Source organism: Nothoprocta perdicaria, unplaced genomic scaffold (assembly GCF_003342845.1).
Source record: "Nothoprocta perdicaria isolate Ctin4 unplaced genomic scaffold, notPer1 scaffold_8, whole genome shotgun sequence".
NCBI classification, from domain to species: Eukaryota; Metazoa; Chordata; class Aves; order Tinamiformes; family Tinamidae; genus Nothoprocta; species Nothoprocta perdicaria.
This window is the reverse complement of record NW_020456087.1, coordinates 2,654,237-2,676,939: the sequence shown is the minus strand read 5'-3', so window position 1 is coordinate 2,676,939 and position 22,703 is coordinate 2,654,237. Positions and strand designations below refer to the sequence as shown.

The window sequence follows — 22,703 nt, the reverse complement described above, 5'->3', positions numbered from 1 at the left end:
TTCTCTTCTCTTCTCTTCTCTTCTCTTCTCTTCTCTTCTCTTCTCTTNTCTCTTCTCTTCTCTTCTCTTCTCTTCTCTTCTCTTCTCTTCTCTTCTCTTCTCTTCTCTTCTCTTCTCTTCTCTTCTCTTCTCTTCTCTTCTCTCTCTTCTCTTCTTTTTGCTTTGTTTCTTTTTTTCTTGTTTTTTTCCCCCTTTTTCATTTTTCTTTTAACTCTTTTCCCCCCTTTCTTCCTTTGCCTTCATTTCCTCCATTTCTCCCCATTTCTTCCATTTCCTCCCATTTTCTCTGCCCTTCACTTTCCCTTTCCTTTCCATCTTTTTCTATGCTCTTTATTCTTTCTTCTTCTTTTTTCTTTTTTCCTCCTTTTTTCCTCTACCCTGCCCCTTCTCTGCCTTGCATTGCCAGAATTGTTTGCTCTCCTCTCCTCTCCTCTCCTCTCCTCTCCTCTCTCAAAAATAGAACAAGAAACTTCAAAGACACACTGGGTCTGGACAAACTTGACTTGCACTCATCGTATTTTCTCTGACTTGTGTTATGGTGAATACAGCTATATTGCAAAATGTGTCTTCCCCCTAGAGAAGTACACACTGTGGAATTCATATTATTTCAGGCTTAAAATTCATGACTTCCACATTTTTTTAAGTTTGTGATTATTTTGCTGAGGATAGATTTTTTTTGAGACCTGTACTCATTCACTGGATGATTTCTGTTTCCACTGTATTTTTGCCCAAGTATCAAGAAGCACAAAAGCTTCTACATTTCATGTTTTATCTAGTTTGTTTGTTTGTTTAACACTGCGCTGTAGAGGACCCAGTTCCCAACTTTAACTGGTTATGTGATTTTATGTCAATATTTAAAGTTAGTGGGATTATTTATATGAGCAACGTACAACAAAAGAGAGCTTAGGGCTTAGTCTCTTTTTGATTGTGTACATGTTATGATCTGTTATCTTCACTGTTTTGTGCATTCTATATCATCTTTCGTGATGTCATAAATAAAGACCCTCTGAGGTCATCCATTTTCTACTCCTCAGTTCCTCTTCTCCTTTCCTTCTTCACTGCCCCACAGGGAGGATATTCTGAAGTACAGATTGACAAAATTGTTTAAGTTTTATTGAAAATATAAAACAAAATTGTTTCTTTAATAAATATAATTAGCTGTATATATTGCATTTTCGAGAGCTAGTACTGATGTTGGGACCAGCTCTTTAAATAAAATAGGACCTCTGTAGTCTCTGGAGAGAACATGCATAAAGCAAAGTAAATGATTTTCTGTCAACACTAAGTAGACAGGTGCTTACATTGAACAGCATTCTAATATGTCTCTGAATATTTATGTCTTCTTTTTCAAATGCATTGCCCATGAATGTCACAGCTGTCAAACGTCTGTATACAAGAAGATAAAAAATGAAATTAATAAAAGACAGAACAACATTTTGTTTGTTTAGGCCACTTTTTCCTATTGCATTTATAGAGGTTAGCAATGTTGGGTACACTGGTATATTGTAAGTGGCTGAGTGAAATCCAAAGCAATTAGTTGTATTTTGTGTAGACACAGGAATACTTCCCATTATTTAACCTAGACATAATCAATGAAAATAATGATTGAGAGTGCTACAGGGTGCTCCTTTATCCTTTGGCCATTTGTTCAGCAGATGGGGACCCTGCAAAGACAGCTTTGGCAGTTCACTGCCGCCATGACCAGGAAACCAACATTTGTTTTTTCTGTAGGGATTTGTAGGTTTATGCTTGCAAATTCTAAACCAAACCATGCCCTGCATAAGGATAGGTGAGTCATCCACCTGCTTGAAATGCAGAACAAATTTGTTTTTAAGGTGGTTTTATTAGTCTGAAGGCTGTTTATATTAATGTAAAACTTACTGTTTGTGGCTATCTGTGAAAAATATGCACTGGTGCACCTTTGCTAGGAAGACCTCAGTGGTAAGACCTCAGTTTGGAAGACCTCAATGGTAACACGGCTTCCTTCTTGTACCAAACAGTGTTGAGAGGAGAAGAGAAAAAYAAACCTCCCCACATTGACACAAGACAACATTACTCATCTTTTAAGCAATTAAAGTAGACATTAACTTGAGTGTTTGTTTCAGAGTGTTCCTCCCCCATCCGTTGACATTCATTCAATTGCTTCCCTAGGTTCGTGGTGCTTTCAGCACAGGCTAGCTGGCACACACACTCAAGGATAGCTGTTTAAAGTTGACTATTGCCTCCATTTAGCCCATATTCTTGAAGAATACTGGTCTTTAAGGAAGTAATTCCACACTGAGGCTTTTCAGACAGGCACGGGCTTGAGCTGCATGATCTTAGGTTGAGAATGCAGCCATAGGGAGAACTATACTATACTTTTAGGGTTCATTTTCTGTCAGGCACTAAACTGCTTTTAAACAGATGTTATTTCTCTTAGAAAATTTGCTCTGAACAATAATGGACAGAGGAGACAGTGAGCACTCAGTACTGAGTGAACCAGGACTGAGCATCGGGATTAAAGGCACCAAGAATGATGAAGTGAGTGCAGTTGGCTGGGAGTTTGCAGACAGATGTTTTGGGGAAAAMGCTGTTATGTTAAAAATAAAAATGTTTCCTAAAAGCATATCTCTMAAGAGATTGGAGCAAAACATGGGCCTGTTTTTTTTCCTGCAAGCTTAATATAAAATACTATGTCTAGGAGTATATAGAAATATCTAACATGATTATCCATGTATAGAGATATAGTCAGCTCCCCAACGGCAGCTATAAATCCTGTTGTAGGAGGTGTCACTTGGAAAAGTCCACATCACAAACTGCATATGTTTTTAAATGAGATTAATTTTTACTCTTTTATTTCCAGAAGATATCTGGAAGGATCACTGGATTCTCTTTATATATTTCCTAGGCAATGGAGCAAATGTTGGTGATGTTTGGATTTTGTTTGAAACATGGAAAGATTCAGAAATTCAGAGAGACTTTTAGGTCAACCCATTTAGTTCGTTACTAAGAAGTGATTTAGAGGAAASTATAAGTTTGTGTAGTTAAGGGTAAAAACACTGCAGCATTTGGTCCTTTCTCAGGTAGCTACATTCATAAAATACACTGAGTTTTTTGCTTGTTTCTGGTTAATAGGGTCAATACTGCAGAAATGCTTAAAGCTGGGAACACAAGATGTATTTCTCTGGTAATGMTCCCAGCTTTTGTTAATCTTAGCTGACCTTATAGTTTAGAAACAGAAAGTGAGATGATGTGGTCAGTACAATAARTGAAATAAGGTTCCAGAAAGATGGGGGGAAAAAAAAAACTCTTTTTTTTCCTGGAGGAAAGGGTTTGGAAGGGGGAGTTAGATGCCACAAACAATCTCTTGCTATTCAGAATGAAAAAACCAGCATTTTATAACAACACCCAGAAGTTTTTTTCAAAACTTTTGAGCTACTCATGCTTTAGCTGAACTCTTTTTCTATCAAAGTAATTTTAGCRATATATGTTCTCTCTCTATATATGTATATTTCAGTCAAATACTAAGATATTTTGGATCTGCTGATGTGATATAGCAAGAAAATTGTCTTAGATTGTAGTTACACCATGGACATTTGCTCATAAAACACAAAGGTTCTAAAATGTATCATTTCTTCCTCTGTGTTAAAGCTATGTAACTGTGTTTACAAGTTCTAGCAAATATAGAGCTAATTGTTCACATACAACACAGCTTAAATTTGATGCCAAGTGTCAGATAATACACAAATACTCGCATGACATCAAAGGAACAAATAAAGAAGAGAAAATCTTTCAAATTCTTTTTCACATGTACTGTCTTTTCACAGACAAATAATTCCCTGCAATCAGTGGGAACTGGATGGAGTTGATGGRATTAGTTTACAGTTTTCCTCTTTCCTTAGAGTATTTTGTGAAATTAAGTCAGGTCATTATCATTTGAACTATGTATGCCATTTGCAACGTAATACACTGACTTTGTGAGTCAATGTTAAGAAATGGACTTTTCCTGTAACACAGACATAACACACACGGTTCTGGAACTGAATGACATTTGCAGGCTCCAATACTAATGCATGCACTTGCTGCATGCCATATCATATGAAAYTGCTGTATTCAGATCTTTGGGAATTACTACAATACTTGGCTGGCAATTAGTACAAAGACTCCTGGACTGCTGAACTCAGTCTTACAGATGTAGCTTAGGGGGAAGGATCACAGTAATGATGGATGAGTCTACCAATTCAAAATGCTTCTGATAAAAGTGCTGCTTGCTTTTAGAGAAGATGTTCTGAGTCATACCTGAAGGTGCATACCTTAAGATATTTGTCATTTTCTCTGTAATTTATACCATTGTACTTGCAAACTGTCAACTGAGGTCAGATCAGAGAGAGATGAACATAGATTAGTACTATTTCAGGTTGCAGGAAAAAAAAATTTTCAAATTTCTTTCTTTATCTGATATTCCTTGTTCTCACCACACATTGAAAATGGGTGCACTTGCATCTCCACATGATGGAGGAAAACCTTAACTTTACTAAATTGTCAGTAGGCAGGTGAACATTTTGCTATTACCTTCAGGTGATCTCATATGCTTAAAGCTGGAGCCAGGTTACTGGCTACAGGTTATTTTTATAGATATTTGCCAATGAACTAGGAGGTTTCAGCCCTCTGTTAGCACCAGGAAGCAAAGAGGCTTGTCCCACATTTCAGCTGTGCTGCAGTGCACCTCAGTCTTGCCTTTCAAATTTGTCCTAATTCCCTTCGCGTATTACACCTCTGGTGCTGGAAAATTCCAAATTAGCCATTGAGAGTACTTCATTATCTAGTGAAATCATACCTGGATTGAAATTCCATTGATTTAAATAAATGATTCTTTGGTTCATTGCCGATTCCAAATACACGAATCAAAAAAACTTTAAGTGGACCATAATATTGAAATAAATAATATTGAAAATAAATAAATTGAAAATAAATTAAACAATGTTTAATTTAGCAAGAAAAGACTTGTTTAAATAAGATTTCTTTTGTAAAGAATTTGGCAAAAATGAGATAAATTTTAGTGTGCATGGATCTAGACTTTTAAATAAGCTTACCTTTAAATAGCCATCAACTGTGTTTGGCTCCTATTTACATGGAAATATTCAGTAGTTCTGGACAGGATGTGAAAGAAGAGTGATGCGTAACATCTCATCTGAAGGAAAGCTGTAAAGAGAGAGAAGGTAACAATGCAGTTACGTGGTTTGGAATTCCCCCAGTTCTGTAGAATCAGAAAAGGCCAAAATGCTGTTTAGCAGGACACTTTTATTTAAAAAAAATATATAATAAAAGTTCCTATGCTTTTGCAGCCGCAAATCTTCAATCTCTGGTATCCACTCTGACCTTTTATTCCCTATTGGGCTAAGCAACTTCCTTCTCTTTCAAAGGAATCCTTTTAACTACTCTATTCCCGAAAGAGAACAATGACTCTTTCTGGAAATCTTCAACCTTCTTCCCCACCACATTGACTTTCCTGTTTAGAAACAGAGATCCCTAGTGAACACAAATTCCTCTGCATTAACAATCCACTTAATTTTGTTTGCAGGTTTCAATAAAAATATAGAAAGGTGATATATGAACTATTCATAGAGCATTTATATTAAAACTTTATTACACCATCTATATATGTATTTGACCAATTTCTTTTGGTCGTTATACTGTAATGTTACAATAATATTTGCAACAATAATATTATTACCAAATGTATTATATAAATTACACACAGAATTTGCTGTTGATATAATCTCTTCCTTAATGGATTTTTTGACACTAGTCTCTATGAGGTTCTAAAAGTTCAAAACTCTGACTAAATGTCATTTGTAATATTTATTCAATAAAGCGTTATAGATCCTATATACATACTACATACAAAGAAGAATGCAAATGCCTTGTAACACATTATTCTTCTGCTTTACTCAGGGCTCAGATTATGGGAGCTGCTAGTGATCCTTCTGTTGATGGCATTGTGCATACTTCTGGATCAGAAAAAATAAAATCTTTTTCCAAAAATTCTTAAAAAATAGTATATAACAAGGTTTTATAAAAGCCTTTTGCTGAATATAAGTATGATGTATATCCATTATCATTGATATTCAGCAAAAGGTTTTTGTGTTATTCAAAGATGAGGTTAAGACAGGTGCATAACACAATATTTCAGCAAGTGTGAATAAATGCCAAAGAACATTTGTATATAAGCTATTTATAAGCTATTTCACATGCATTCATCTTAGCTAGTTAACAATGAATTAATATCAAGAAATTAATTTACTTATTGAGACCTTCAGGTTGCTAAAGAAAAAAAATACAGAAGACTAATTATTCTTTTTTTTTTCTATCTTTCAAGACCGTCTTTAGTTTAATTTTCATTTTAAAATCAAAATCTTGAAGTTTATATATCTTTTGACAGGAGACTGGACTTATTTAATTCCAGCTAACAACAATTAGGGTGTAGTTGAGTCAGTTCTTTTACTAAACACATTATATAAATTCAGCTATATTTCTGAGATCAGAATATTTTTAAGTCTGCTGCCTGATTTATATCATAAACCTGGATTAGGTTAACAGACCTATTTTCCCTCAGCAGTTTGTTAATCAAACGATGGTCAAAGAAAAATGCAGAAAAAATCCCTATGAAACCACCCTCAGAGTCCTTCTTAATGATAAAAGCATTTCTAGACTACCAGTATATCTGAAACAGTGTGGTAAGAAATATGTTAAAGTGTATTTTTTTCAAACCAAGGAAAGCTACAGCTTTGAGCAGAGAACATTAAAATTGAGTACTACTCGGTTTTAGGCAAAAGATATGCTAGGTTTGTATACATAACGCTAAATGTATATGTAACGTATAAAAGAACATCCATGCTTCCTTTGAGAAGTATTTCTTGAATTATCATCAACTGCTGTAGGCAAATCTAATAAAATATTTTTGTTTGGCTAAGCATATGAGGAATATTCCAACCATAACTTAATCTTAGTGGTAGATTAAAGGAACAGCAATGAAAAGACTTGACCAGCAGAAAAAGAGTTAACAGTATTTCTCTACTGAAGGGCAATTTTTTGATCTTTCTGTTAGATTTTCAATTTGCAAATATGTAGCGTAATAAATTCATGCCAAAAATACATAGTTGCTCCTGCTTACTAAGGAAATACAACTGAAGGCTCTAACACAACACACAGTGTTTAATACATAGCACATGAGAAGTGTCTAGGCTTTTCTAGCATTGACTTAGATAAGTGCTTTAATGCTGGTTTGTGCATTGCTCAGCTTGTGTCCCGGTTTTGTAACATCACAATAGGTAAGGAGAATGTGGAGATCAGTTATATCAGAGTTTCAGTGTTTTTTTTCAGTGTATATTTTGCTGYGTTAGATGATCAAATGAGCATTTTTCTAATTTTTAATTAATTTTTTTTCCAGCTACTAAGCATACATATAGAAATTCAGAAGGATAACAACTTCTGAGTTCACAGAATTACAAACTCACAGAATATTCAAGGTTGGAAGGGGCCTCTAGAGATCATCTASTCCAACCTTCCCGCTCAAGCAAGCATACCTAGAGCACATGGCACAGGGTGGCATCCAGGTGGGTTTTGAAGACCTCCAGAGAAGGAGACTCCACAACCTCCCTGGGCAGCCTGTTCCAGGGCTCTGTCACCTTCACAGTAAAGAAGTTCCTCCTCACCTGGAGATGGAACTACCTTTGTTTCAGCTTATGCCCATTTTTAAAGCTGTATTATAAAATTAAAAATTTGTAGTAACACCCATCTTAGAAAAGATGCATAAATTTCTTCACGTGACAAATCCTCAAGCCAATCAAAACCACAGAGACTCRTGATATCAAAAGTACTGAACAAACAGGATATGACAAACCAGGAGAGAATCAATCTTGTCCTTCAATCATGACTTAGGTCTCACAAAAGAGAGAGAGAGGCTGCTGAATATGGCCAAAAAAAATAGGTTGATGCTGAATGGTCATAATAATGCAGAAATCTGTTTAGTAATTCTTAGGATTGCCTGGAACAGAGTGACATTGGAATCACATTCAATCACATCTTGCTTCCTAAAARTCCACACTATTCATTGTTATTCTTTTGTTAATACTTATTATGGAGCAGGTATGATTCTACTTGACTGTCATTTATGTGCCACTGACAGAGGTTACTAGGGATTGTGTAAACTGCTTTAAATGAAACACAAACCACCCACCCAAACAAAATCCCCAAATCGAAGCCACATATATCTTTGCTAGGAACTCAAGTTAGAAGTGCCACCAAGACAAGTGGACCTTAACAGAAATTAAAAGGGAAATCTCTTCTCATGAGATTTTTTTATGTGCTCCAAACCTCAGTAATCCAATGTTTCCTTCCTTAAACACATGGAGTAGAGCATTTAGCTCAGAGCTTAGCACTTTATCTGTATAAAAYCAAATTCCAGAGTCCGCAGGATTATTTCATTGAACCAATGAACACGGAATAATTGCTTAAGTGCTATCTACATTACAAATAGGAATACGAACAGTGTTGAACTGGCATCTTCTTTACCTGAACTTCTATGTACATAACAGATGCCCAGCACTCCACTTCTGAAATACTTGTTCATTATGCTGCCTTGGTTACTTAATGGAAACAGCCCTACAGTCCTTGGTTCAGGGGTCTACAGGTCTTATTTATAGGGCTGCTAATGCCAGGTACTTTGAGGAAAGGGAATACTAAGAAAAGCATTTGCTAGCACTCCTGGGTCTGGTGTCCATCAAACCATATTACACTGGGGAAAAAGGAAAAAAAAAGAATATTGTTCTGGAGAACACAATATCTAAGAACAGAGGTGCAAAGACTGTTTTGAAAGAGTTGTTTTCTTTCAGTTTGTAGTGACTGGGGAAATGGGAGAGGGGAGAGTTCCTGCTAAGTAGTTTGGGAAGTGTCTTTCAAACCTGGAAGATTTCAGGGAACTGCTGGAGTTCCTCCAGTACAAGAGCAGCAGCCACAGCCAGGGTACACACATGTGAAATGGGAGAAGCAAGATTCAGTACCTTTCTGACATACAAAATGGGGACAGGAACAGATCTCTGGCAGTAGATTACTGGTCCATCCCACTATAATTATCTTTGATTTATTTGGGCTAAAACCGATCCTTGATGTTTTGGGGAAAAAATGCAAAACTCAAGAACCCTGCAGCCACCAGGTACCAGAAGAATTCAGTAGGATTTGTCTCTTTTAAAGATGCTATAGAACATGGATTACCCAAACTTTATCAGTCCACAGATGCTTTTAATAACACCTTTTAATATCAACTAATAATATTTTAACAACTAATAATAATTTTAATAAGAAACTTCTAATAACAACTAATGAAAAAGAGAGACAGTCTAAGTTCTGTGTCTACACATTACATTTACCATGAGAGTCAATGTATCTGCCTTTGAGAGAGGGTGATATGATTCAGCCTGGACAAGATCTAAACTTCTGCTCTTAGGGAATCTAAGTGTTTCTTTCAGCAGCTTTGCTGCAGCTAAGCCAGTGTCTCTGTGAAGAACTGCATTCAATCCACACTAGAAGCTCCCAGCTTTATCTTTGCGGGCAGTGGGAAGGGGAGAAAGAAGGAATAGAATCACTAAATAGGTCTGTGTACATGTGTATGTAAGAAAGGAAAGTTAATTTTTGCCCTTCAGTCACTAAAAAATGTGAAATGATTTTTTTTTTTCCAGGATACAACTAGCTTATTTGCTTATTTCCCAAGTTCCCGTTAGGACCGAAACTATAGCTARGAACTGCTGTAATTCTGTTTTCTCAGAGTGCTTCTCTTTGTCCCTTCAAACAATCTTTCACTTTTTTTTAAGAATGATATGGTGTATGTTTCTTACATTCCAGTTCTGCAACATGTTAGCAAAGCTATTCGGTTCTTAATTGAATTATTTTAAGTGTTATTTTTGGCACTTCAACACAGGAAAGCTTCATGCTGAGGTGGTTTTATATGAGCACACGACCAGTTTCTCACGTCTAAGTTTTAGCTTGTATGAACTGTTACAGATCTTCTGCCTGTTGTGAAACTCTGGGATGTAAACACCTCTATTGGTCTGCTCCTTGGTACCTAACTCAGGGAGCTCAGAATGGCTTGAGAAGTTCCCACCCGCTTCCAAGGACTGCAGTTTCTCAGTGGTTTGCTGCAGCTAAAAGGAAAATAATGACGTTTTTCACTGTCTTTAAGACATGTAGTGAGAAAAAATCACTACAATATATTGTGTACTTTTGGSACAGGAGATATGTAGTGAAGATTGAAGAAGCTACACTGAAGTGCTTTTATTTGTCCTCTCATAATTAAAAACTAATCCGATATGCCCGATGTGATATGAATTTAAACAAGTACCGTGTTAAACAAGTGGTGGTTTTACAATGAAGGAAAAATCAAAAGCATATAGAATGCTCTGTAAGATGGGCTAATAATTCAGCTAATGAAAAAGTTGTGCTGCATAGACCTGCTTCAAATTACAACTCTTTCCAGCATTTTGCAGAAAAAGAGAGACATCTGGGCAGTTTTAATGATACTTCAATTTTTTGATGAAAGGAGTAACTTTGATTTAGAAGTATGAATCTTCGTAGGTGAGGAAAACTCTGCTCCTAAGACTTAAAAATGTTTTTTTGTTTTACTTTCCTATTGGCCAATCTTTTATTGGGTAAAAAAAAATATATATATATTTTTTGTGAACATACTTTCAAATACTTCAAGTATTTGCTTGTGTAAATACACACAGCATCTGTCTGATTGCTTACTCAAGATACATAAGTACCCATCATAAACAAGTTTACACTGGATTGCATTGCACAAACAGATTCATGTAAAACTGTCTTATGTTAAATGAACTTTTAGGATTTTTTCTATATATGTTAGAGAAATTATTAATCTAAAGAAAGAATTGTGACTATTAGGAGCTATTTGTGTGCACATAATTGCCTTATTCTCTTCGTGTATCCACTTCATTGGAACAGGTGATTTTTCCTCAATTATTTATCCTTACAATTCTAAAGCTGCCCTTTACTTTAGCGATACTTGAACTCTTTATTCCCGACTCCATCCACAACATTTCTGACTTCTGAAAAATCAAACCTCATGAATCTGATTTCTAAGCATACAAATTATAGTGAGAACAAACACAACTCAGTATAGGAGGACAGATTCAGGCCACGCAATCACCTTTCCTCAACCAGTTCCTCCCTATACCGGGCAGACTGAAAAAAACTGGCTGGCTGTCAAAACACAGGTATTTGCAGGTACCCATAAGTGCCTCCCATACCAGTCTCAATTTCAAATCCCTTTTATAATCTGCCGTGCAGGGCCAGGAGCTGTGCAAGCAGAGCCTCCCACGCTACTTGCTATGGACAGCAGATCTTACTCTAAGATCTTCTGTACATCGCCGGGCTATAAAAGGCACGATGAGGTCCTGGATTGGCAGGGAAAGAAAATATGGACAGGCAGAAGCCTTCATGGCTGAAATGCTTCATCACTAATGAGTGACAGCAAATTAGACCAGTTACCACAAACTTGATGGCATTCCCTACTATTTTGGTTCTCAGCATGACCCATATCTATAACTAACAATAATCTTTCAACAAAAGGTCTTCACTCAGGCTCTATGTTCTCCCTATGAATATATAAATAAACATAAACAATATATTTATAGAAAAGCAGCAGATTTCCTGCCACTTAAGTTCTTGTATTGAAAATATAGAAGCTTGGGAAGCATCTGCTGGATTCCTTCAACTTTTTAGGTAGAAAAATAGAGACATAAAGCCTTACAATTTTTCTTTTATTTGATGACCTGATATTGATGTTCGTGAAGAAGAAAATCCTCACCACTTTCATGCTTTTCATTATGAAAGCTAGATAACCAACCAAATAATATATTTTCCTCTGGATTTATATTGATTCACCCTGCTGTGAATACAAATTATAGGATATGACATTAAGATAATAAGACAAAAAAGGAAAAAAAAAAAAAGGAAGATTTCTTTGTTTGCAAATCTGGAGCATTAATTGCGTTCCTATGAGGCAATCTGGATGGAGCTTCTGCTAAGCAAATTAGATATAAACTGAAGGTGAGGGCAAAAGGGTCGCCACAGCAAGGGAGCGTCGAGTGACAGGCGCTGGGACCTCCGATGCATGGCTTGTAGAGCAGATGTTCACAAGGATGCAGTGATTATTGAACTGGTAATAAAAAAGCATCAGCTTAGAGGCAGCCACGATGGATGCTGGTAATTATAAAGCATCCCCTGGGAGGAAAATGACACAAGTCAGCCGCATCTCTGCAATCACAGGGGCATAATTAAAGCTCTAGTAACAGTTGTTAATAGGGTGCAAATAAAACAGGGGGAAAATTTGAACACAGTCTTTTTCTTTTTTTAAAGAGACGGCAAAGGACAATGTAATTACAGAGACCGCATGCTTTCTAATTTCACAATACAGTAAAAAAAGACYTTTACTGTATTTTATAATGCATACACACATCATATCAAATAAGGCAAAATGATTTACTCCTTGACTCTGCGGAATGGTGAGAAGAACAGATTTTTTTACCAGAATGTTTATATTTTATTTTTAAAAATGGGCAAAACACAAATATATAAAGAAAACGTAATGTGTACAAATATTTGTTCACTCCATCCTCAAAGGAGAGGTGCAATGTCAGTATGTATGGTTGGTAGCAGCGGCATTGCTGTAGGCACAATAAAATTAAGACACTAGCAAGGGCAGATCTAAGCAAAAAAATTATCTTTTATTAGACCTACTGGCAGAACTGGAAAAAGCAGGCGATTCCAAATTTTATACTTTCCATATAATTTTCAGCTGCTGAAAGAACATCTTTTTGCATAAAAAGCATAACTGTTATGACTGGTTGGGCTTAATGACCTAAAAATATTTTATACATCCCACATCTAGAATGCTAGCGACTAGCCATCAATTTGTGCAGAAATCCCCATGAAGCGTTTGTTACACTGTAAAATCTAGCCATTGTAGATTATAAGAGGCTAGTCAAACTACRCTTTGGCATGGAATGATAAAAGTGTCTTTGGCTTAAATCTTTCAAAATTTAAACATTCTTGTTGAGATTCTAGTCTTGCTAGACTAGATTTTTTGTTTATATTTGTTGATTTTTGTTTGTTTAGTGGCAGTCCACCTTGCAGAGGTCTGCTCTTTTTCCCAATGGATGGAAGTCCACCATATAGAACCAGATATATATTTCCTTCAACTCAACCAATTAGTCAATATTCAAGTCTTCCTTGTTGTTTCTGTTTCTGTCAGAAGGATGCCCTGATGAGAAATGCTCAGATATGTCCAGGAACAGCCCAATTTATTGATTAAAAATGCAAATAAAGTTTGCTTTTTGTGCACATAATAGAAACAACTAGCAGGAAGTGTAATATTTTGTTCCTGAGTGAGAATCCACTTACTTAAAGAAAAGTCTCCACCTGAGTTTGTGGAGGGACAAATCTAGGCTTTGTGCCTTGCAACATCAACATTCTTTTGCTTCCAGGCTCCTTGAAAACACATTTACCAAGAACAGCAACCCCAACCGTAACCTATTCCTTGCTTTTTACTCACTGGACCATTTTGTTTCATTACTACTGAAAGATCTGAGATACTGATCCATAATTGAAGTTTGTTTTTGCAATCATTAAACAGGAGAGAATGTCACTTTTTCTTTATTAAGCCTGAAGGAAGAGTTTACAGCCAGATCTGTGACTGATGGGTGCCATTAATGTCTTGAGCATAACAGTATTAAGATGGCATTAAGAGCCATTGATAACTGCCGATGTATTTCATTTAAGAAACAGCCAATATTAATTACAGCAGACAACCAAGATATGTAATGTAGAATACACATGCACCCTTTAATGAAGGAACCCGGAACACAGGTCAAGCATATGTCAAAAGTTGCGCATTATAGTAAGAAAATTTTGCTTTATATAAATAAAAAAGAAAAACAACAGATCATTTTCAGTTATGTTTATGAAAATGATATGAGTTGAAATGATTTAAATGATGGATTAAAAATATGAATTTGTCAATACRGTAATGAAAAACCAAGAAAGCATTTGAACAGTAACATTATGGACTACTCACATTTCTTTTGTCTCCAAAGCACCTCATTTTTCTTTAGTTCTTATTTATGGAAAACTTACTTAAGAACATTGTTGCATAAATATCTAGTGATCCTTTAACTCTCTGGTGTTTTCCCTGTATTGATGGACTTTATGACATTGGGTTCAAGAACAATATCTATAATGCAACAAAACTCAAATGTCATGAATTCCTAGGGGTTTACACTATGATTACTTTTGGGTACTACATATTATACAAGTTTTGTCCTGCTAGTATTATTGCTTGCAAATGACAGAATTAGCCACTTGTGGAAGGAAATCTATGCAATAACTAAAGTTAAAATAGTGAACTTCATATATAGAAAATTCAGCCACTGTAAAAAGCTGGCCGTAAAATGTACTACCTACAGAAAGAGCAAATTTGGTTGCCCTGCACTGAAATCAAAGAAAAATGGTTGAACAGGAATCCAATTTATACCTTACTCATAAATGGGTGAAGAAATATGGACCATTGATTTCACAGACAGCTCAACACATAGTGATGTTAATCATGCTTTTACTCTTGAGCTCCAATCTATGAGATATTTTCATCATACAGTTCACAGTACTTTAATAGTTTATGTTTGCTATGGCTGGAGGCTATTTGATAGCCTTTTTTTCCAGTGTACCTTTATGTAATAAATTTTTAACTGATATCAGAAAGTTTGGGGATTTAGATATGTTTGTCATATGTAGTCATATGTATTAGTGAGTTCCTGTTAAAGTATAATGATTACACAAATTATTCCTTCAACGGTAAAAATGAATTACTGTTGAACAGATAAGAAACAAAACAATAATCTTAAACAAATCCATAATATTGTGAGGTACAATGGAATTCTTGCAATATTAAAACATCCTCAGGAGGTAAAATGATCCTCATAAATTTCCTGACATCTACATGGTCAAATTACTGTCTGATTCTTTTGCCTTCAAGGAAGAAGTAGTAGCAGCTTCACCTCTGAATTTTTGTGTTCAGGCAGGCCTTTAATTGAGGTAAACTGAGTTGCCGTATGCTTAGCAGTACTAGTGCATTTGTTCTATTCTTACTAGCTCTCCTTCTTTCAAGAGTGGTGGTAACTGGGCTGTTTCCCCCTTTGGCCAGCCATTCTGGAAGCTCTGAGCCCTGGCAAATGGAAGCAATGTGGATAGGTGGATAATACAGAGATACAAATGAGTCACATTTTCTCTTCAAAGATTTTAGGAGGTTCCCTTTCAGAGAGAAGCATTTTCTCTAAAGACTTTTAGCTCTTGCTGACCACAAAACAGTAGCAGTTTTTCAGTAGCAAAACACAGCAAAACACTCTATATTTGCCCTAATTTACTACCATTGATAGTCAGCTTTTTGCAGTATTTTTACTTTTGAAATAGCTATCAGTGCATTAATGTTGTACTCTACTAGTCTGTAAGTTAGATGGCCAGATTCACGTCTCCTGTTATTACTATTATTATAGCTTCACCTGGTACTTGCTGTATTCCTAGGGAACATGTGTCTCTTCCAAGAGATTCTTTTGCATGTATTCAAGAAATTTATATCCCATTTCTTTTGATGAGAGTGTCTTGTAATTTGTTACGCTTTCCATTCACCAGTGGAATCATTACTATGAATTAACTGCATTCAAAAAGCCACACTGTAAGTTTCCTCATCTCCCATTGCTTTGAGATAAAACTTACTTGCAGAAAACATGGCAATTTTCTCCTACACTTCTTTAGCTAGGATACTTTTAAGATAAAAGAGTTCATTTGGTTTCATTTTAGCACAGATTTTACCGCAAATTGGATAAAATTTTATATGTAATAATGGTATTACTTTGAGAAGTACAGATAAGGAAATGGTGTTTCTGCTGCTAGTAAAGAGAGTATTACAAAAGATTTGCCCTTAATGGTTGATATCAGCTATCCTCAGTAGTTCCTCAACTACAACATTATTTTTCTCCGTATATAGCTGCCATAGAGCAATATCTGAATTTAAATAGTAAATAAATCCAGTAAAATATGCAATACTTTTTAGCGGATGTGCAATTTCTAAGGATGACACATTAAAAATGCTTATTTTGTGGCTCTGTGACTTTGCTCAGGGTGTTTTGTGTCTTTTTAATAGTCCAACAGCAACTGGGTTAGGAAGTATTTAACTTTGTCCAACATCAGTGAAGTAGCAGCAGTACTCCTAGCCCTTTATTCTGTTATTAATTACAGAGAAGGTTTGTAGTGGTGGTATGGTGATAGTCTCTTTTTATATTTAAAAAATATTTCACCTGCTCCTAGTTTTGTCAAATCTCATTTTTTAATGAGTCAGGAACCTAACGCAAATTTGACACATAGGGTTACAGTTAATAAGAAACGGTCACCCTTTGCAGAGCTATCTGTCAAAATGCTTACTCAGTATCCTCAATGAGTGTAAAGGGAAGGAATAATTGTGGTCTGCAGCTWTCTCATTGTTTCGCCAAATGCTTAGTCACAGCTGAAGCCCTTAACAATTCCTACCTCATAGGTATTCTTAGTGTGACAATTCTGATTTTAACAACATCAAATTATCTCCAGTTTGTTATGTTTGAYTTCCTTCTTGCGAACAGTGCTGTGCTTCACATAGCTCCATTTCTGTATGTTAACCCGCAGCAGGAGGGCAGATGTCACAGGGTGACTTTACTACCTGTACTTTCTCCTCGCTGATAGAACTAGTTCACATGCCAGTTCTAAATGGCCTCTCCAAAACGCGTAACGGTCACCACCCATGGAGATCTAAGCCAGCTCTTGCTCACTTGGAACTTGGCCAAAACTGCACTGCTGTGATGCAGAGCGTGTCATGCTGCTTCTCCCTCTGATGTGCAAAGGGAACTTTAACAGCCAGCAAATCTCCTTAATTTGAGTCTCTCGGTTGTAGAGCCTCAGTTGGAATCTCCACTTAAAATCCCAGGGGCCAGCGATAACACCAGYGATCCCTTGCCTGGCTTTCTGGCTAATCTTTGTTTAAACTTCCAGAGGTGTGCAGCACAGGCAAGGCTGCAGAGTAGGRGGTGGAAGCAATGCCTAAGTAGTAATGGGAGTGCCTAGGTAGCAACAGGAACAGTAAATTTTCACAGGAAGAAAATGTATCTCTCACTAGCTCATTTTCAATGACCAGATAGCATCTCCTTAAATTGCCTTCARTGTATTAATCTATATTTCTAAAACACCTATCACCCCAGCACTGGTCTTTTTCAAACGCAAATAACAAGAATCTTTCTAAAACTTGTAATATATTGTTCATCTCAAATGCTTAGGATTCCTGAAATTCTTGAGATTTAACCAGATGTAACATGTTCTTACTGCACATTGTGTCAGTATTTATTTGTTTTAAATTAAATATGAGTAATATTTGGAGACGCTTTAACCACAGAGATACAAGATAAAGAAGCTGGTATTTTGCAGAGAGCTGGTATTTTGGTATTTTACTTATAAGTAAAACAAGGTAAGATTTGATTAAAAATTGAATGGAGACCCATAGATAGATTAGATGACAGTTAATGGATTGGCAGGTGCAGTTTTACTACTGCTCGTTTGCAGGGTTGTGTGGGACAGGGAATACATGAGGMATAAAGAGATTTGAAGCTGACAACTTGCTGGTGTAGATACCACAGCCCCAACTGTGACTGTTACAGCCATCACAGCCACAAAGCCACTACCTTGTGATGAACCCCTCACTACATTGATGGGGTTCCCTGTCCCATTTCGGGAGTTTTTTATTTTCTTTATTATTATTCTTTTTATTATTATTCTTTTTATTATTTTTATTTTGTTGCAAATGCAGAGTCCCAGCAGAAGTAACACCCTGTTGTGCATTTTGGAATGCCTAGCATACTTTCCAAAGTGAGCTTGTGCTCCTGTGAGAGCATTTCCCATCTGCTCAGGAACAGATTTTAAACTCCACCAGCAGTCTTTTGGTGTCCCTTATGAAGTTACCTCGCAGTACCTAACCATTAGTAAAACTGCTGTCTGGCACCCCTCACTGTGATCAGCTATTTAAGCAGAGATCAGAGAAATAAGATCAATGGATAGAATATAAGAGGGTCTGCACTGCCTCTGTCCTAAAAGAATGATTACCAGAGCAGGGATTTACCCGAGGTGGTATGTGGACAGCTCGAGCCACTGCTGCAGTCAGAAACATGGCTCAGCAGCTACCTAACTCTGAGAGAAAATAACTTTGGAAAAGGTATTCTTGCGTGTAAAGAGGGAAAATATTTACATGCTCTGTGCTCTGTGGCTTAGACATTCAAGACTCAGGACCTGATACTCTGAAAGTCGTATTATTTTCTCCACCAGACTACTAAGAGAGAATTTAATTTCATCCTTGACTTTGCCCCTGACTTTGGCCATTTCATTTAATTACATGTAAAGCTTCAGTTCACTTATAAACAAAAATGATGATTACAGGAGTGCATTTTTTTCACTTCACTTTTCAAGTTGATCATTGAAAATATCATTTAAAATCATACTGTTTTTTTGTCCTTTTTTCTTTTGCAGTAAAAATTCCCCAAATTAATTTTGTTCAAAACCAAAGACAGTTTCATTTAGTTTGGTATATTTTTCTTTAAATTCCATCTTTTGAAAAGGTCCCTCCAACATATACAGTCTCTATCACAAATTTAGAGGTTTTAGTGTACATAATTACACAAATTGAGCTTGAATCCACAAATACTGTTAGTCCACCTGAATATACAATTTTGGTGAATAAAATATGTGGCTGAAAAGCTTTGAACATTTCTAATGATAATATTTACCTAATTCACAGAATGTTAGGGAAGTTTGATTAAGATTTATAAAAATACTTGAAGAGCATCATTTTGTAATTGCTATATAAATGCAAGAATTTTTTAATAAGCAAGCTGTGACTAAACCTACCATATTCCCAAAATATTTCAATAACATGCATCAGAATATGAACTTTTCCGGTTAGAACTTAGCTATGCCAAAATAGAAATATTCTACAACAGGTTTATATTTTACCCAGGGTTCCAATCAAATATAGTTTGATAACTTACATAGTTTGATAGCTTAATATATCAAATATAACTCAACTAGAGTGGTGGAAAAGAGTCATATTAATTGAGAACAATCATCTGTATGCTATTCCCTAGTGGCTCACCTAAATATGACAGGAAAATTATTTTTTTAAGGAAACACTCAAGGCAAAATTATAAAATTATATGTTTATAGATATTGTAGATGATGTGGGGATATTTTTGTGGGGATAATTATTTCCACAAATACTTTCTCAAACATCTCTTTAAGAATGATTTTTTTCTTGTTTTTACTGAACTTTTACTGTGAAAACACAGCTTTCATCACCAGACTGGGGTCCTCCGTTCAGCATTTTTAGAGCAGTCAGGGGTAAGGGTATGGGACTCCCATGCCCACATTAATAAATTGCTATTCACCTCTAGTATGGAATCCACTGCTCCCTATGCAGCAACAGATCACAGATTGATAGTAAATCAAATCCAGTATGTTTTCCTAATTTTAGGTTTGAGCTAATCTATCTAATAGTAAAAACATCTGGTCTAGTTTTGCTTTTATTCTAATCTGTATAGCAGGAACCTCATCACCAAGGGACTAGTGGAGTCACACAAGGTCAAGTTCTATACCTGAAAGGAGTTAATGCAGAATATATGTGAATAATAAGGTATTGCTTTATATTTATGCTGTACCATTTTAACAGGCATACCATTAACAATAAAACATTGATATTACAACAGATTTAAGCAATAAATTCCAGATCAGGGAAAAACATGGAATGTGATATAGCCCAGAAACTGGGAAGGTGTACATAAAGTTATACTGGTATAAAATGGGTTAGTCACTGATAAGTGTTTAACAGTCACATTCTAAAGAGTATAAATCTTTAAAAAATATAATACTTGGGCAGAATTTTGCCTTCTAGAACCACGGTAAGCTGTATATGACAGGTATCACTATTTCTACCCTGTAAAACTTTCCAAAGTAACAGTCACATTTCTTATAGGAAGTTTGTATTCTCTCCTTAATCTACTTATTATTGAGATAAAAACATTTAAAAAGACAAATATAGCCCCATGGAAAAACTATTTTTTTTTATTTATTTGTTTTTTTACTATTTGGGCCTTAGAGTAGTTCAACTGTTTGCAGTACTGAAAGTATTTCCTCCCAGAATGTTTTGATTTCTGCTCTCACTTGAAGTTTCCAGTTTTTTAACCCTACTTTTGAAATATATTTGAACATTCTGGAGAATTTGGATCAATTTCATAGAAACTATGTTTTAAAAATAATACGGTCTTTCTCTGCTTTCAAAATAGCTAAATCAGTACTTCATTTCCTTGGTTTTATAAATTTGAGAGAATCTTGGGGTTATCTTGAGGCAGTGTGAGAGAATATAAAATAAAATTCTTATAGCCTGAGGGTAAGAAAAAGCCTTTCTCAAATCAACAGCATGTTAGGGGACTTTGCTCCCTAAAGTAGTGTTACCATTTATGCACTCCTGACTTAAACTTCCTTTTAACTGGGCCTTAGGAGGAGTGCATGAACAGCAGCATTTCTTTAGTCAGCAGGAATTAATTATTGAAATCAATTACTGTTTCTTTCAAACTACTGCCGTCAGTCCACAGTGAGCTGATGAAAAAATAGTTGTCTTGTTTGCTGTCTTTGTGAAGGTGGAATGAAAWAAATCAAAAAGCTAGTTTCTGGCACAATCTTTCTGTGTTTTTTTCCCACTTCTAYAGATCCTTTGCTTTTTTACTATGCTTTGTGCTGTAGTGGCAGGGAGAGAGAGTCACACTGGCTGTATGTAGTACAAAGCTCTACTTTGGCCAACAGCATTTTAAAAAATAGCCTATTTTTATTGTGTAAAGCCCTCTGAATCAAGATTTGCTGCTGCCTGGGGTGATTTCAGTAGTCAAAAGCTTGGAATCTATGATAAAAAAAAAAATTAAAAACCCCAAAGAGCTGTATTTGGGATTGGATGTAAAATTCAGTTGGAAAAAGGAAGAAAGCTACACTGGAGTGTAAGCTCCCTCCTGTCATACAACATAGGATATATCAGGCCAGACATCTAGTATCTGATTTATACCAGTCCAGAATTTGGCCCTGTGCTTCTTGAGGTTACTATTTTTCTTYCTTTATTGCCATTAAAACTATTTCTACTTTATTTCTATTTATGTAAAAAACCTCTAAGGGAACTGGAATTTCTTTCCAGCTGTATTTTCTAATATATTCATTCATGGGCACTGGGAAGACTATAAAGCAGCCACAACTTTGTAGTTTTCTCTCTACTGTACGTAATACTGCCATTTTAAAAATCTTGCTCATTTTTGTAGTTCCTCTGAGCAAAGTGCCTGTCTGTCTAATGTTATGCTCTAGTCCTTACACARCACTTTCTGTAAATTCCTGACTTTTCTGGGAAAGGTGACTCTACAATTAGAACCTGCTCCCAGAATGGGTATTTCCTGACACCTGAATGGTAATGGTCCGTGAGCAACACATGGCTTCTTCACAGATATGTCATAGAGGGCAACAGCCAGAACTTCCTGCAGCTACCAAAATATTTCTGCAAKCCATATTCATTCAGGATTTTTTGATCCCCCTAGAACTTGAACTTGGCACAAAGGACGAGAGGTAACAACACACATGCTGCCTCCTTGTAAAAGTCAGGAGAAGCTGTGACCTCTCCTAACAGCTGTTCTCACAACCTCAGGATGCTCTGTGCTGATTTAAGTGCTTTGACTTCATTAGACCTTGACATTGAAGGAAACCTGTCATACACACATACATGCTGACAGCGATATATGTTTTACTAACCATTGACAAAAGCAATTACTTGATTTAATATTGAATCCAAACTTTCTTGGAATTCTGAAATCTCAAATTAATACTCTAAATAGTTGCCTATAATTTTGTATAGACAGATAATTTTGTATCTTTGTATAGACTCCTGCGTTTGAATATATCTCAATGCATTGATATGCAGGCATTGTGAATCATATCCTTAGTTCAGATTGGCATAGTTCCACTGGAGTCAGTGGTTCTATGTCAGATAATTACAACTGGAGATAGATAATTACAACTAGAGATAGAGACCTCCATATCTTCAATTGCAACCTTGGCAGCTGTTATAACACATCTGTTATTATTTGATAGCTTACTTTAAGGTATCTTAAGCTGGCCATACCACTGCTGCTTGCTGTGCATGCTAACAATATTAATATAAGCAAATATAGTATATCACATTCAGCAGCTCTTGACCTACAAGTGATTTTCTACACAGAAACAAATATTCTGTTAACAGCCTTACAGAACAGGCTGCTTGTTATTTGAGAATGTCAACTATGTAAAACAACATCTTAGACTTAGAAATCAATATATGTACCTCATCACTGTACTGTCAGTGATGATTTCTGACACAGAGTACTTACAATGTATTTATAATATGTATGTTATAAAATAGGCCTTATTTACATATTCCAGCAAAATCTGGCTCTTTTTTTTTTAGCATTTCTAAACAAAACCACTGGGAAGTTTTGTGGTGGCTCAGCAGATACTGAGTGGAAGAT

General features: G+C 35.9%; 1 long non-coding RNA gene across 1 annotated transcript in view; it reads right to left on the bottom strand.

Annotated features, from left to right (window-relative positions):
- Positions 1–1,370: 1,370 nt before the first annotated feature.
- The window catches only part of LOC112958009, a 119,794-nt gene continuing 98,461 nt past the window's right edge, over positions 1,371–22,703 (bottom strand). Inside the window, exons 4-5 of the long non-coding RNA XR_003251319.1 lie at positions 5,073–5,181; positions 1,371–1,386 (exon numbers count right to left, since the gene is read on the bottom strand). This is a non-coding gene — a long non-coding RNA (uncharacterized LOC112958009). The remainder of the gene's footprint in view (positions 1,387–5,072; positions 5,182–22,703) is intronic.